This window comes from Astyanax mexicanus, chromosome 7 (genome assembly GCF_023375975.1).
Source record: "Astyanax mexicanus isolate ESR-SI-001 chromosome 7, AstMex3_surface, whole genome shotgun sequence".
NCBI lineage: Eukaryota > Metazoa > Chordata > Actinopteri > Characiformes > Acestrorhamphidae > Astyanax > Astyanax mexicanus.
In genome coordinates this window covers 56536721-56551546 of record NC_064414.1, presented here as the reverse complement: position 1 = coordinate 56551546, position 14826 = coordinate 56536721, and positions in this window count along the sequence as shown.

Below are 14826 nucleotides of genomic sequence, written 5' to 3'. Positions count from 1 at the left end.
GAGTTAGTATGCATGGACTTTACTCTGCACGCCGGCTGGAGGTGGCCGCAGCGCCGCGACTGTATTCTACTCTGCGCGCCGGCTGGAGGTGGCTGCAGCACCGCGAGAGCTCAGCCCGGATAGAGGCCCTCACAACCTGAACGCCGCAAACAGCACTGAACCGTCCAGTGGGGAGGCAGAGATGGTGAAGTTGCTGGAGGACTGCTCACTCGCTTGGCAAGTTGATACGGCTGATATCAAACACTCAAGACTTTCTTGCAACCCTGGCTGTGTCCAAAAGGAAAACTTTCCCAGCAAAACTGGCTCAATCCCTGTGCTCGGACCGGCGTCCTGAATAACCAACTACCGAATAACCAATGTCTCCATGGTAATGCCCCGTCCTACTTCAAAGAGCTCCTTATCTCGCACAATACTGCAAGACATCTCCGTTCAACAAACACACACTGCCTTCAACAGCCCCGGACCAAACTCCGCACTATGGGAGACCGGCCTTTTCAAGCTGTTGCCCCACATCTGTGGAATGCTCTCCCAGACTCCCTGAGGGCGCCACAGAGCGTGGAGTCTTTCAAAAGAAAACCAAAATTTTCTTATTCACAAAGGCCTACTAGGACATTTTTATTTATGTCTCTGATGTGTGTAATTTATTTATTTATTTTTTATATATATTTTTTTAATCCACTTGTTTCTAAATGTTTGTTCTGATTTTATTTGCACTGTAGCACTTTGAGACTTCTTTGAAATATAAAGTGCATTACAAATAAAATGTATTATTATTATTATTATTATTATTATTACTTAATTACACTGGAACCAGACTCTAAAGATATACGGAACATATTGGTCCTCACTGATTATTTTACCAAATACTCGCAAGCCTTTTCTACCCGTGATCTGACAGCCAAAACTGTGGCAACTGTATTATGGTAAAACTTCATCAGTCATTATGGATTTCCTCACAGACTGCATAGTGACCAGGGCGCTAATTTCGAGTCAGAGGTAGTTTCTGAGCTATGCAAATTGTCTGGGGTCAAATCCAGAACTACTCCCTATCACCCCAGGGGAAACCCTGTGGAGAGGTTTAATAGAACCTTGTTGGACTTGCTTGGAACCCTGAGTGAAAAGAAAAAGGAGAACTGGAGAAAGTATGTTAAGCCATTAGTCCACGCATACAATTGCACGCGCAATGACACGACAGGGGAGGCCCCATTCCTTTTAATGTTCGGTCGACAGCCACAACTTCCGATTGATCTCTCCTTTGGTATTAGCCCAGAAGGTCACAATATAAAAACACAATCCACCTATGTAAGAGACCTGAAAAACAGACTCAAGCAAGCATATCGTCGTTTGGCCTCAGAGAATGCAGAAAAAAGTTGATGAACAAAAGTCACTTGGATGCCAAGGTAACAGCTGCAGTCATTGTCGAAGGTGACAGAGTCTTGATCAGAAACTTGGGCCTCGGGAGAAAGCATAATAATAATAGCTGACCGGTGGGAGCCAAATGTCTATGTTCTGGTAAAACAACCAGACGAGAACATCCCAGTTTATGGGAGGAAGAGGATCCTGCATAGAGATCTTTTACTGCCCTGTGGATTCTTGCCTGCAAAACTGAACGATGACGAGGATGATGAGGAGCCAAAAACTAATGAGGACCTTAATTCTGCTCTTACCAGGATCTTCAGAAGAACCAGCTGATGTCATTTCCTGTTGTAGATGTGACTTCCTGTTGTAAAATGATCCAGGGGTTTCAGATGGGGTAATGGGTTACGGTAACAGGACTGAGTGAAACTCAACTAAAATGTGTATTTTAACTTGAATATTATGGATTTATTATGAAAAAAATATTTTTAAAGCTTAGATGTAATTTGGAGTCACTATGCTTAGTAATAAAATGTACTTTAAAGTTATTCTGTGTGCACATTTATGCACGTAATTTCCTGGGTCCAGAAATGGAATCGTTTCGGTGGAATGGCTCTTGAATAAAATTAAAAACAGCTTTAATAAACGTAGATCTGCAGTACAGGCCAACTCTCTTATTTTAAGTGTGTTTTCTTTATTTTCGTGACTATTTACATTGTAGATTCTCACTGAAGCATCTAAACTATGAATGAACATGTGGAGTTTTAGTTTTAGTTTTATACTTAACAAAAGAGAGACTCGGAAACAGGACGAGACCGTCACAAACAGCTGGAATTCATGCATTTTCAAATAATTCATTTTCCAATCCACTCAACTATCCTCCCTATTCCTTCTGCTCCACGGTTGACTTATTGTGATTAAATTAAATATGGCGGCGCCCGGAGATTAACCTACACTATGGGATTTAAACAGTGTTTTTTAAATAAACTTCTTGTTCAGTTTTAAAGCTCTAAATGTCTGGTTTTAAATATCAGGATTCTACCAATGAAGTGTGGAGCTACTTTGAGCTGAATAACGGTGTAAAAAGTGATTTATCTGCAGGGTAAAATATGCACCATAACACTCTATTTTTATTTTTATTTTACCTTTTTTTTAATTTAGAGTATTCAGAGGTGAAATGAGTTTTATCTTTTTTCTTTTTGGAAGGCCCTGCCCCTTTATTCAAAAATAAAAAAAGCCTTTATTTGACAGTTACAATATCACAAAAAATTGCACAACATCAAGAACATTTCATATCATATAACAATAATTATTAATATTGCCTCCACCATGATCTGCTTTCTCTCATTCTCTGAACAAATCCGGTCCGGGAGGGGGGAAAAACACTGCCCGCCCACACTAAAAACTGATTGGCTGTCTAACAGACTCTTTGCAGAGAACAAGCCAATCAGAACCCACTCTGTTTTCTCTCTCTCTTAGTCTAACTTCTTACTTAAACACAAGCAAGTATGAGGAGAAACCAGACACAAGATACCTGTAAAAACCCTCAAATGTAATTTCTCAACAAAACTATATCTATCCAGGTTAACTGAGCCATCATATCGGTGGTTATGGATCTATACCTTCTTACTCAGATCTAATATCCAGGAGGTAGTGTTAATCTACATGTGGGTACAAAAGCTGTTAATATGTAAATAAGATAATAATAGGTGCCATATCAGGTCTTTATCTCTCAGGACATCTTCTCTTCTCTAGAAACCACAATATCACACCTACAAGCTGTCCTTAGTAAGCTGTCAAAAGAAATTGGACATGTGAACTTTACCACAAATAAAATATTTATTTTTAATACTTTGTTGAGGATCCTTTGCCGGTAATGACTGCACTGAAAAAACTGATGAGTAAAATTTACTTAAAGTGTTGCAACTTTCTGCATTTGATTAAACAAATAAGTAAATTTAATTTCAGATAAATTTAAGTAACTTAAACTCGGTTTCAAGACTTAAATGTTACACAGAGTGAATAAGTGAACTGAACTTCAGTCAATCCTTTCTTTTAGTAAACTTTACTTCATTTATTTTTGCTGAAACACACGAGAGGCGAAAACAGGACATACGTGAGAGAACTGCGGACGGCACTAAGAACGACCATCAGCATCTGAAAGGCAGCAAAGGTAATGAATGAGTGATCTTATTTAAAGGCAGAGGGAACAACTGATTGGATAGGTAATTAGGTGACGTAGCATTGGAGTCTTTAGTAGAACTTTCGCTGCGCTTTCATTTCTACTATTATGACTCCAGAAGAAATGTTGTCAGTTGAACAATTTAATGTTTTAATATATTTAGCAAAACAAAGATACATATATAAAGAGGTTATATTGAAACAGTCTTCTAGTAGAGTCTTTGGCGTAGGCCCCGTCATCGGCCCAGGACTTGATACATCTGGGCTCTGCAGATCCTGTCATTGGAGACAGAGGCGGAGCCAACACCAAAAGTGAATGTATATATATATATATATATATATATATATATATATATATATATATATATATATATATATATACCCACCGGTAGATCTATACTTTATTCTACATCCTGTAATAAAAGAAACGTTTGATTAATAATAAGCATAATAATGAACGATACCGTACTTTTAAACAATAGCTCTTTAAGTGAGTTTATTAGCATTTCACTTGTGGATTGTGTTAAGTGAGCACATGCTTGATGTATTTAAATGTGGGTGTCCTGTGCAGTAACAAGCAAGTTAACGTGGGTGTAGTGTCCAGTGATGCGCTTGCATTGCGCCAACTTTCCATGCTGTTAGTATGGGCCGATACCCTCACTCGTACATACGCTTGCTACGAGCCTGAGCGGGGTGCACCCCCGAAGCGCACAGGCAGCGAGCCCTTCATTCATACATACGCTTGCTACGAGCTTGAGCGGGGTGCGCCCCCAAAGCAAACGGGTGGCGAGCCCTTCACTCATACATACGCTTGCTACGAGCCTGAGCGGGGGGCACCCCCAAAGCGTACGGGCGGTGAGCCCTTCACTCATACATTTATTCATTAGATCATTACATATTCATTCATTCAGTTATCCATTCATCCGAGCATGCGCTGGGAATGCCCCCAAACATGCAGGCCATGTGCCTACATTCAAACATTTAATTCTTTCATTCTTTAATTAATTCTGCATTCATCCGATCAATACATTACATTACATTAGGCAGACGCTTTTGTCTAAAGCAACTTAAATAGTGAAGTACAGAAATAATAGAAGGTAGAAAAACAACTTAATATAGGACCTAAAGGAGATCAAAGGGAAATTGTGTGATAGAGGAGTGAAGAAAGGGAAAAAGGAAGAGACGTTAGCAAGAAGAAAATGAGGTTATGCGAGGGGTGTGCCCCCAAGTATACAGGCCACGGGCCCTACATTCATACACGGGGGCGTCGAGCCCGATCAAAGCATGCGTTTCTGATAGTGAGGGCCATGCCAAAACATGCATCTAGGTTGGACATCGAGCCCAAAATACGCGGGGACCGCCCCAAAGCATGCGTTGCTGTTAGTAACGGGCTGCGCGCCCTGTAAAATGCTTGGGCGACGAGCCTGACAAGCGCGGGGTTCGACCCCTGAAAAAACATGCTGTTAGTAACATGCAATAATCCTCATGTCATGTCGTCTGGGCTGTGAGCCCAAGATAAAGAGGAGATTGTCTCCTGGCATGTGTTGATGTAAATGATCACGGGCCATAATGCCTTAAGCTATAGGTATAGACATGTGATAATCAGCAGTGTTGGGAAAGTATCTTAGATCGTTTTAATAACTGGTTAATACTGTTAGTGAAGCATTGAAACAAAAGCAAAAGTTGATGTAAAATAGATCATTTCAATTGCCGGATTGATGCACAAATTAACATACTCTAAAATATGTAGTACTTCCACCGCCTCCAGTGTTTGCTTATAAATAGAACTTACTTAGACAGTGCTGAATGAGCTCGCTGAGTGTTCAGCAGTAGGTCCAGTTCTGGTCTAATGTGGGACAGGTGTGCTGAAATTACCCGTCTCTCAGGTAGCAAAATGGTGACGTCAGCTTCGCTGAGGATGTGGCTGCGTCGTTCCTAAAGAGAGCGACCAGCGTAGCAGGATGGAGATGGTCAGCGTTTCCAAATTGACATATGACAGGCAAAATCTGACCACTGTTTCGCCATAGGGTAGCTATTAGGTAAAACCAACAGAGGTGCATAAAGTTTAGAAGAGCGTGAAAGCAGATAGCTGCCCCAGAAATGTAAAGACAGAAATCGGAGTGCACTTTTAGCATTTTAATTGTAAAACAGGGCCCTGTTCTCTGTAATAGAATGTTTCGTGAAAACAGTAATGAAGGAAGGAGTAGAGCTTAAATCAGACAGCGTGAGGCATTGAACTGATCAAATAAATATTGTCGGCGCGCTCGTAAAATGCCTGTGTGCTTAAATCCATAAAAGCTGCCGTATGCATATGAAACATGGGGAGAATATATCAGACTTAAATTAGATTAATTTCTGTAAAATGGCAATCTATCTAAAACTGAGGAAGAGGATTTTTGCAATGCCTTTGAGAAGTAAGCATATAGCTGGATTAGAAAACGAACTTGGATAATCTGACTATTATGATGTGCCTTATTTTATTGGCAACAATAATTTTTTTAGAGAGAAATTTCGTTACCAATTATGAAATCAATTTATAATTACTGATTCCCAGGTAATTAAACTGAGCAATGACATGATCGAAGTGCAAGAAGAACAACCTTAATGAGGATTGTGGTCACAATATATTCATTAATCATTTCTGAGAAAATAATAAGTAATGAAACGCACGCGATCACCACCGATCATTTCGTACAGAACTGAAGAGGCAGATCCAGGGGCGAGGGTTAAAAATTAATTGCCAACAGTCGGCAAACCATCACCCTTGGAAGTAAACCCCCAAAACCGACGAACAGAGCGGCACCCGCATCGAGCGCGGCCGAAGAAACGGTGCCGAGGAGAACAATGCGCTCTTTGCACAACTACTTCCGCATTCTCATCAGTGCTGCTCGAGCGTTTCCTGTTTGGATTTTCTAATACACTCGCTATGGCAGTATTATCAGCTGGTGTTTACAAGAGCTTCTAAAAATTAACCTCAACGTCGAGGAGATCAGTAAAGCCTACCACTAGCAAGCTAGAGAAAGGCTTTAAACTATATGCATCTTCATACCTACACAACTACGAAGATTTTTTTCTTATATTTTACGTTAGCCCACACAGCTCAGCATTAGCTAGTATAGCTAACTAGCTTGCTAGGTGCATTACTGATAGTTGTTTCTTCTGTTATCAAATGGAAGTCTAATAAAATGCTAGTAATAATAATAATTCTAACTATAATGATCATTATAAAAATAATTATACAAATGCTGGCTATAATAATAATAATAATAATAATAATAATAATAATAATAATAATAATAATAATAATAATGAAAATAATATCTAGCTATAATAATAATAATAATAATAATAATAGTAAAAATAATAATATCTAGCAATAATAATAATAGTAAAAATAATATCTAGCTATAATAATAATAATAATAATAATAATAATGCTAGCTATAATAATAGTAAAAAATAAGAATACAAATGCTAGCTATAATAATAATAATAATGCTAGCTATAATAATAATAATGATAATAGTATCTAGCTATAATAATAATAAAAATGCCAGCTATAATAATAATAATAATATCTAGCTATAATAATAATAATGCTAGCTATAATAATAAAAATGCTAGCTATAATAATAATAATGCTAGCTATAATAATGATAATAATAATATCTAGCTATAATAATAATAATAATAATAATAATAATAATAATATCTAACTATAATAAAAATGCTAGGTGGTGGATCATTCAGGCAAGTACCTTTAGCTGATCTCCTATCCCAAACACGTGGAGCCTGGGTGCTGTCACGTTAATTATTCCATTTAAAAAGCAGTGGCACTGCATACTTTGCCAGTCGTCTCCAAGCTTCTGATGTTTTTTGTTTAACCAGGTAGTCTGGTATTAACTGTTTGCTACAGACCTTTCATACGGCGAAATGGTAAAGTGGTGCCGACTGATGTTCATTAGCCGCTGTTTATTAAATCACTCTGAGCAGGGAAGCTATGAAAGCCTAAAGCTTCCATAAAACTTAGCAGACCCGTGCAAAAAGGAACACAGCAGTGCTGAAAACGGCTTGAAATCTTCACGCTGGATACTCATTTTGACCTCTCGCTAGTAAAAAATGTACGTTTTGCCTATACAGGCGAATGTAAACAATACAACCGGAAACGTCCGAGCCGTATTATTTGAAAACGGAAATGCGTCAGAGCCGTGAGTGCAAGGAGCCCATTAGAAATACCGGACCACAACCAAGAAAGCGAGAGCAGAAAAGCTACAAACGATGCAGCAAACAACAGAGAAGACACGAAAAGCACCCAAGCGAAATCGAATTTTAAAAGCAGATTAAGACATATTTCTTTAAACTTTGCTTTAACAAGTAATCCATTTGTTTAAAGTTTTAATTGTTTTATTCCATAGTTACAATATTTGTAATATTATTTTTTATCCTGTTACAGTTTTATATTTTATTTTATATTACTTCGTATTCTATTATTATTATTTTTTTTTATTATTATTATTACTAGCATTACTATCATTATTATTATTTATTTAGTTATTTATTTTTGTGCTTTTTCTATGTTCAGCACAGTTTGAGCTGCATTTTAATGTATGAAGGTGCTATAAAATAAAGATTATTATTATTATTATTATTATTATTATATAAGACTATAAAAAAAAAACTTAATAAATCCGTAAACTGGGCAGAGCAGTAGATGTTGCCAACTGCCATCAAATAATTCATGGAGCAAAGTGCAAGGAGCAATGGCATGGATCACAAGAGACTGAAAGCACTGAGAAACACAAACATGCATATGTTACAAAATATTTCTGAGAAGTGAATATGTGAAAACCCAATCATGAGTAACTACTGAAGAATGAAGTAAAGAATGAAGTAGTGAGTGGTAGAATAACGTCCGAGTGGTGCGACTGGATCAAACTCAGGCAGCAGCATTACGTCCGCGATGGAAGGAGTTAGAGTCCGGAAAATCCACAGAACAGCGAACAGGATTAGAAGACAGAACAGAAAAAAAGAAAAGAGTTAGAAGAGCTGCCAGCCATAAGGTCAAAAGACCCCGAACAGGACCATCCTCGCGCCAGGCGAACGCACCATGGGCAAACGGGCTTCGGAAGGAAAGTAAAAGAAGAACCTTACCTTGTAGGATGACAGCGCGCAAGCGCGGGGAAGACCATAGCAGCATCAGGAGAAACAAACGGCCTACCAAAAGCCGGGCTAGGCACGGCACTTGCTAAACAGGAGGAGGAAGAGGCCATGGCAGCAGAGGACCCAGGCAGAAACACGGTAGGCAGCGCAGCAGCAGATCCGGCAGAAGCGCACCAGCAGCGCAGTAGCTGCGAACGATCCAGGAGCACGCTAGTCAGCACAGCAACAGTCGAAGATCCTGGCAGGAGCGTGCCAGTCAGCGCAGAAACAGTAGAAGGTCCAGGCGGGAGCACGCCAGTCAGCGCAGCAACAGTCGAAGATCCAGGAGGGAGCGCGCCAGAAGGAGAAAGATCCAGGCAGGCCCACGCCAGTGATAGCTGCAGCAGCAGAGGCAAGGGGAGGCGGAACAAAGGCAGAGGGGCCGGGTGAACCAGTGATCTGTTGCACTTTGACACCCTGTCGAACCGTGCTACTCTAGTACAAAATAAAAAGTAAAGGTGCTAGAAAAAGCCCATATTCAAACATGCTTCAGCAGGAAATTCATAAAGCCGAAAAAAAATATCGGAGGACAGTTTAGAGTAACGAGGGGAGACCACAACTTAACAGAAAACCATAAAATAAGAAAACAAACAATGGTCCCGCGCATGGGCACTGGCGTCGAGAAGCACATCTCGATGGGTTGCACAATTCGACAGAACACTGCGTTGCAGGGAGAGGCAACCCGGAAGCAGATCCACAACGCTCTTCAACAGCTACCAAACGAGAGTCCGAACTCCACACCGAGACAGCGACCGCCTGAAGGACCGGGACAGCTGGGGTTTATCGCTGACATTGGGCTGGGGCGGCGGCGGGACAGAGCAGGAGGGGGTAGAAGAGCGGGCGGGCCAGCCAACGGCGCGGTGTGTGGTAAGCAGATTTCATCTTCCGTGTACCGCCGACCGGACGTGGGGAGCAGCAGCCGTCAGTAGGAGCGGGAGGCGTCCGACGACAAAGCGGCCAGCAGCAGGAGGCCAACACGGGACGCCGGTCAGACACACGAGAGGCGAGAACGGGACATAAGTGAGAGAACTGCGGACGGAACTAAGAACGACCATCAGCATCTGAAAGGCAGCAAAGGTAATGAATGAGTGATCTTATTTAAAGGCAGAGGGAACAGCTGATTGGATAGGTAATTAGGTGACGTAGCATTGGAGTCTTTAGTAGAACTTTCACTGCGCATTCATTCAATCCTTTCTTTTAGTAAACTTTACTTCATTTATTTTTGCTCAATCAATCCTTTCTTTTAGTAAACTTTACTTCATTTATTTTTGCTCAATCAATCCTTTCTTTTAGTAAACTTTACTTCATTTATTTTTGCTGAATCAATCCTTTCTTTTAGTAAACTTTACCTAATTTTTGCATACAAGATTACCTAATTACAATTACTTAATTAATACAATATTATTATATATAATTTTAGTCAAAGATTACTCAAAGATTTATTTTGTAAACAGACCAAGTCTCACTGTCTCTCTCGTCTCTTTAATATGAGGGTTTTTGTTGTTGGTGAAAAAGAAGGCGTTTATGTGAGAAATATCAGAGACAGATTCGTTCACATTAAACACAGATACAGATACTGTACACTGTATCATTTTTTCATTTGTTAATGTGAACCGCCAAATCCGATCTGAGCAAAAAGTCTGATTTGAGCAATTTAATGTGGATTGTAATGTGAACTTAACCAAAGAGTGTTTTTATTGAACATGTGAGAGAATTGGAAATTAGAGTCCTGTAAGGCATTCTGAAGACCAACCACAGTCCAATCCAGGATTGGCCAGGCCCTCATGTTTACGTCCTCCGAGGAAAAGTTTTGGACCCCCAAGAAAATAAAGTTTCTGCTTTTCTTTAAGGGCAAGGTGTCTGGAAAATGATTTTTACTTGTTTTATATAAGTGTTTATTCTTATTTGTCCTCTAAAATATAAGGAAATTTTATAAAGTGTGGACTTAAAGTGCAAGAGTGTGACCTGGAAGGGATGTGTGAGAATGTAAGGGTTTTAGTCTTCATCGGGGTCTTCACATCAACTTTCTAATGCATGATCTTCATATGGCACTAATAAGGGCGACCAGATGAATCTTTAACTTGAAAAACACCATATGTAGGATCTTTAAGCTTAAAAACACCTTTTCTGATAAAAAATAGTTATCAATAGACAATGAGAAGTGTCATGTCATGCATTGAAAAAACCTAAAATAAATGTTACCAACTTGTACACTACTGGAGTCCTGTTTTCTGCAGTAATGGTAATAGATATGTAGACAGTGTTGGGCTCTGAAAAATTGTCCCGACAAAAGTTTCATATAAGAGCTCTGATTGCTTGGTTCACCCAATGATACCCCAAATTATGCTAATTATGTACTAGATCAAACTTTCCTTTTATGGTTATGGTTCTATGCCTTGTTACTCAGATATACCCAATATGCAGTCTGTATTTTAAGACCATGTTTACAAAAGCTGCATCAGAAAATTAGTAAAGGAGATCAGTGCCACATCATATCTGTATCTTTCTGACCATCTTCTGCTACTAATGATAAACACATCACATGACGGGCTGTAAAAACCACAGCATCACACCTACAAGCTGTCCTTAGGAGCTTCTAGATCTTGTTTACAGGAAAAACATGCAGATTATTCTTAAAACAAGCAGACTAGCAAAGATCCAAAACCGTTCGGATGCGGTGTAAAACTTAAAAATATATGTAAATAAAAACAAAATGTAAATAATTCACTAAGAACCAAGCAGCTGGCAAGATCCCGTCTGTGATCCTAAAGTCCTATCCAGACAGAATTAATATCTCAGGGGGTTCTGGGTAATTTTCTCTTTTATGTTTTTTATTCTCTGTGATTTTATTCCCGTCCAGAACGATCGTGTAGGTGTTTATCTCAGATGTCCTCTGAGTAAATTACAGGCTGAATTATCTACTGTTTTTCTCTGAACTCCGTGCTCCTCCGGTAATTTTAGTCCCGTACGGACGCACATCGCTAAGTTTCGTCCTTTCGGCCTTTAATAAAATGGATATTTTTCCACTGCCATGCACCGTAATTACACTTTGGGTGCACGTTTCCATGGAGATCCATGTTAAAAAACACAACAGTGAGTGGAAATGGAGGAGCTACTGAACTCTCGGTCAAGTCATATGACCGAACAAAGGCAAAACTTTTTCAGTTGCAGTCCGGATGCAGAAGTTTTATCACTAAATAGTACTTACTCATTGCTTGTTTAGCTCATGTTGCTGGTCTCTTTTTAGATGTTTTTTAATATTGCTTTAATCATAATTATCTTTCTTATCATTTCATAATTTGTAAAGTCCCTTAGTTTTTCAGTAATTCAGTGTTACTACAAGGTCTCCTGGACACTCATTTCACCTCTGACAACTCTAAAGTATATCATTGTCTGGTAAAATCTAAAAATAGTGAAAGTCTTGCCTGCTGTACAGTTCGTAATAGTGATTTTAGCATTGCCCACGGGGGACTAAATGTTCAGGTGAGTTAATGTGAAAAAAGAAGACCACTAAAAATGATGGGTTTCTTTGATTTTACCAAATTGAAACCTCTGGAATATAATCAAGAGGAAGATGGATGATCACAAACCATCAAACCACCAAACTGAACTGCTTGAATTTTTGCACCAGGAGTAAAGCAGCATAAAGTTATCCAAAAGCAGTGTGTAAGACTGGTGGAGGAGAACATGATGCCAAGATGCATGAAAAAAAACTGATTAAAAACCAGGATTATTCCACCAAATATTGATTTCTGAACTCTTAAAACTTTATGAATATGAACTTGTTTTCTTTGCATTATTTGAGGTCTGAAAGTTCTGCATCTTTTTTGTTATTTCAGTCATTTCTCATTTTCTGTAAATAAATGCTCTAAATGACAATTTTTTTATTTGGAATTTGGGAGAAATGTTGTCTGTAGTTTATAGAATAAAACAACAATGTTCATTTTACTCAAACATAAACCTATAAATAGCTAAATCAGAGAAACTGATTCAGAAACTGAAACTGCTCTCCATTTTTTCCAGAGCTGTATATATTTAAAAAAAAAAATAAAACCTTACCCAGCAAAGGCTACTGTAAATATCACTGAACTTTATCCCGGATATCAGCTGCACTTCTTCTTTAGTATTTAAGCATCTATGACAAGAAAAATAGTGGTAGTAGAGGCTCTGTGTGTTGGGGAATCTGACTACCTGGTGGAAGAAGCTGTTGCAGAGTCTGGTAGTGGAGGCTCTGTGAGTTGAGGAGTCTGACTGCCTTGTGGATAAAGCTGTTGCTGAGTCTGGTAGTGGAGGCAGTTTTTTTTTTAGGAGTCTGACTGCCTGGTGGAAGAAGCTGTTGCCGAGTCTGGTAGTGGAGGCCGTTTGTGTTGAGGTGTCTGACTACCTGGTGGAAGAAGCTGTTGCAGAGTCTGGTAGTCGAGGCTCTATTTGTTGGGCAGTCTGACTAGATTTGCGATCTAGTACAATATAAAATATCTCACATCCATTTCAGTACTTTACACATTCATCCCCTTATTACAGTTTTTTTTCCAACTGTTAAGACACTAAAATGAAATGTGTATCACAATTATTTAAACCGACACACAGAGGATATAAACTCTTCTCAAGTCTCCAAAACTCTAAACACATTTTCCGCTTTACACACATTTAACAATTCAAAACAGCACTTAATAAATAAGTAATTTATTTATTATTAATAAATAAATAAACTTAATTCAATTCACTGCATAAAACACAACAATCTGACAAAAAAACACATGTTGCCATATTAAAACGTGTTGTTAAGAATTAGCAAAGTTTTGCGGAAGTGTGAGAGAGAGAAGGAAGTTTGAGAGAGGAAGCAAGAGTGATAGAGGGAGGAAGTGTTACCGTTGGGGTAGGTGTGGGAGCCAAGTGCTGAGCAGATACGAATATACAATGGACAATGGATATCCATTGGTTAGTGTGCTGCAGTGGATAACACCACTGTGTGCCAGTGAGCTAACACATCATGTGGGAGACTGGGGTTCAATTCCCAGAACTACATTGGCTCAACTCTGTATTAGGAATAACCTTGTAAGTCGCTCTGGATAAGAGTGTCAGCTAAATGCCCTAAATGTAGATAGATAGATAGATAGATAGATAGATAGATAGATAGATAGATAGATAGATAGATAGATAGATAGATAGATATACTTATAAGGATATCGTTCTATTATTTATTATTCAGTTCTAGTAATGCTTTTGGGATAATAATTTTAAAGGTGTTGTGCTTAAGGGGCTAGGGCTAGCTGCTAGAATGGGAGGGAAAAACACCCCACAAGAGGTGTGGGGGGAAAAAAGGAGGGAAACAGAACAAAGGAAATGCCATAAAATGGCTTGTACCAACAAAAGACAGCTTCTAAGTTTAAATAAACAAACTAAAACACAACCAAACTCAAAACTGGCTGAAACCTCTCTTTATGCTCTATTTGAGATATGTTCTTTTCTTTTCTCTTTTTGTGTGACTTTCTTTTCAGTCCTATTTCCTTCTTTTGAGATCACCTTTTTCTTTTCTTTTCTTTTTTATACCCTCTAGTACCGGTCACCCCTCTGTGAAGGTGCAACAGTGAGGTCTGGTTTGACTGAGGTTTATATAGGGTAGCGCACAGGTGCAGCTGGTTGACGCTGATCACTGCCGGGGATCCTGGGAGTTGGAGATTTTGGGATCCCACTCTACCATTTCCTCCCCTGTCTACTAGTCCCCCTGCTGGCAGCCCGCGGTGCAGCACTGCCCATCACAGGAAGAGTGAGAGGAACGAAGATTGAGAGGAAAGAAGAGTGAGAGGATAAAAGACTGAGAGGAAAGAAGAGTGAGAGGGAAGGAAAAGTGAGAAGGGTAAGATGGAGGAAGAGTACAATGGAAGGAAGAGTGAGAGGGAAGAAGAGTGAGAAGGAGGGAGAATAGTAGACGTAGATTGTAAATACTGTATATAAACTTTTACCTAACTAAAGTTTACCGCAGAAATCTGGTAATATGAATGAAGTGTGTTTTAATTGGTGCAAAAGTTTGGTTTGATAAAGCTATATGTAGATTCTTTGGGAGCAGTGCTTCATTTTGCTGGATATCTG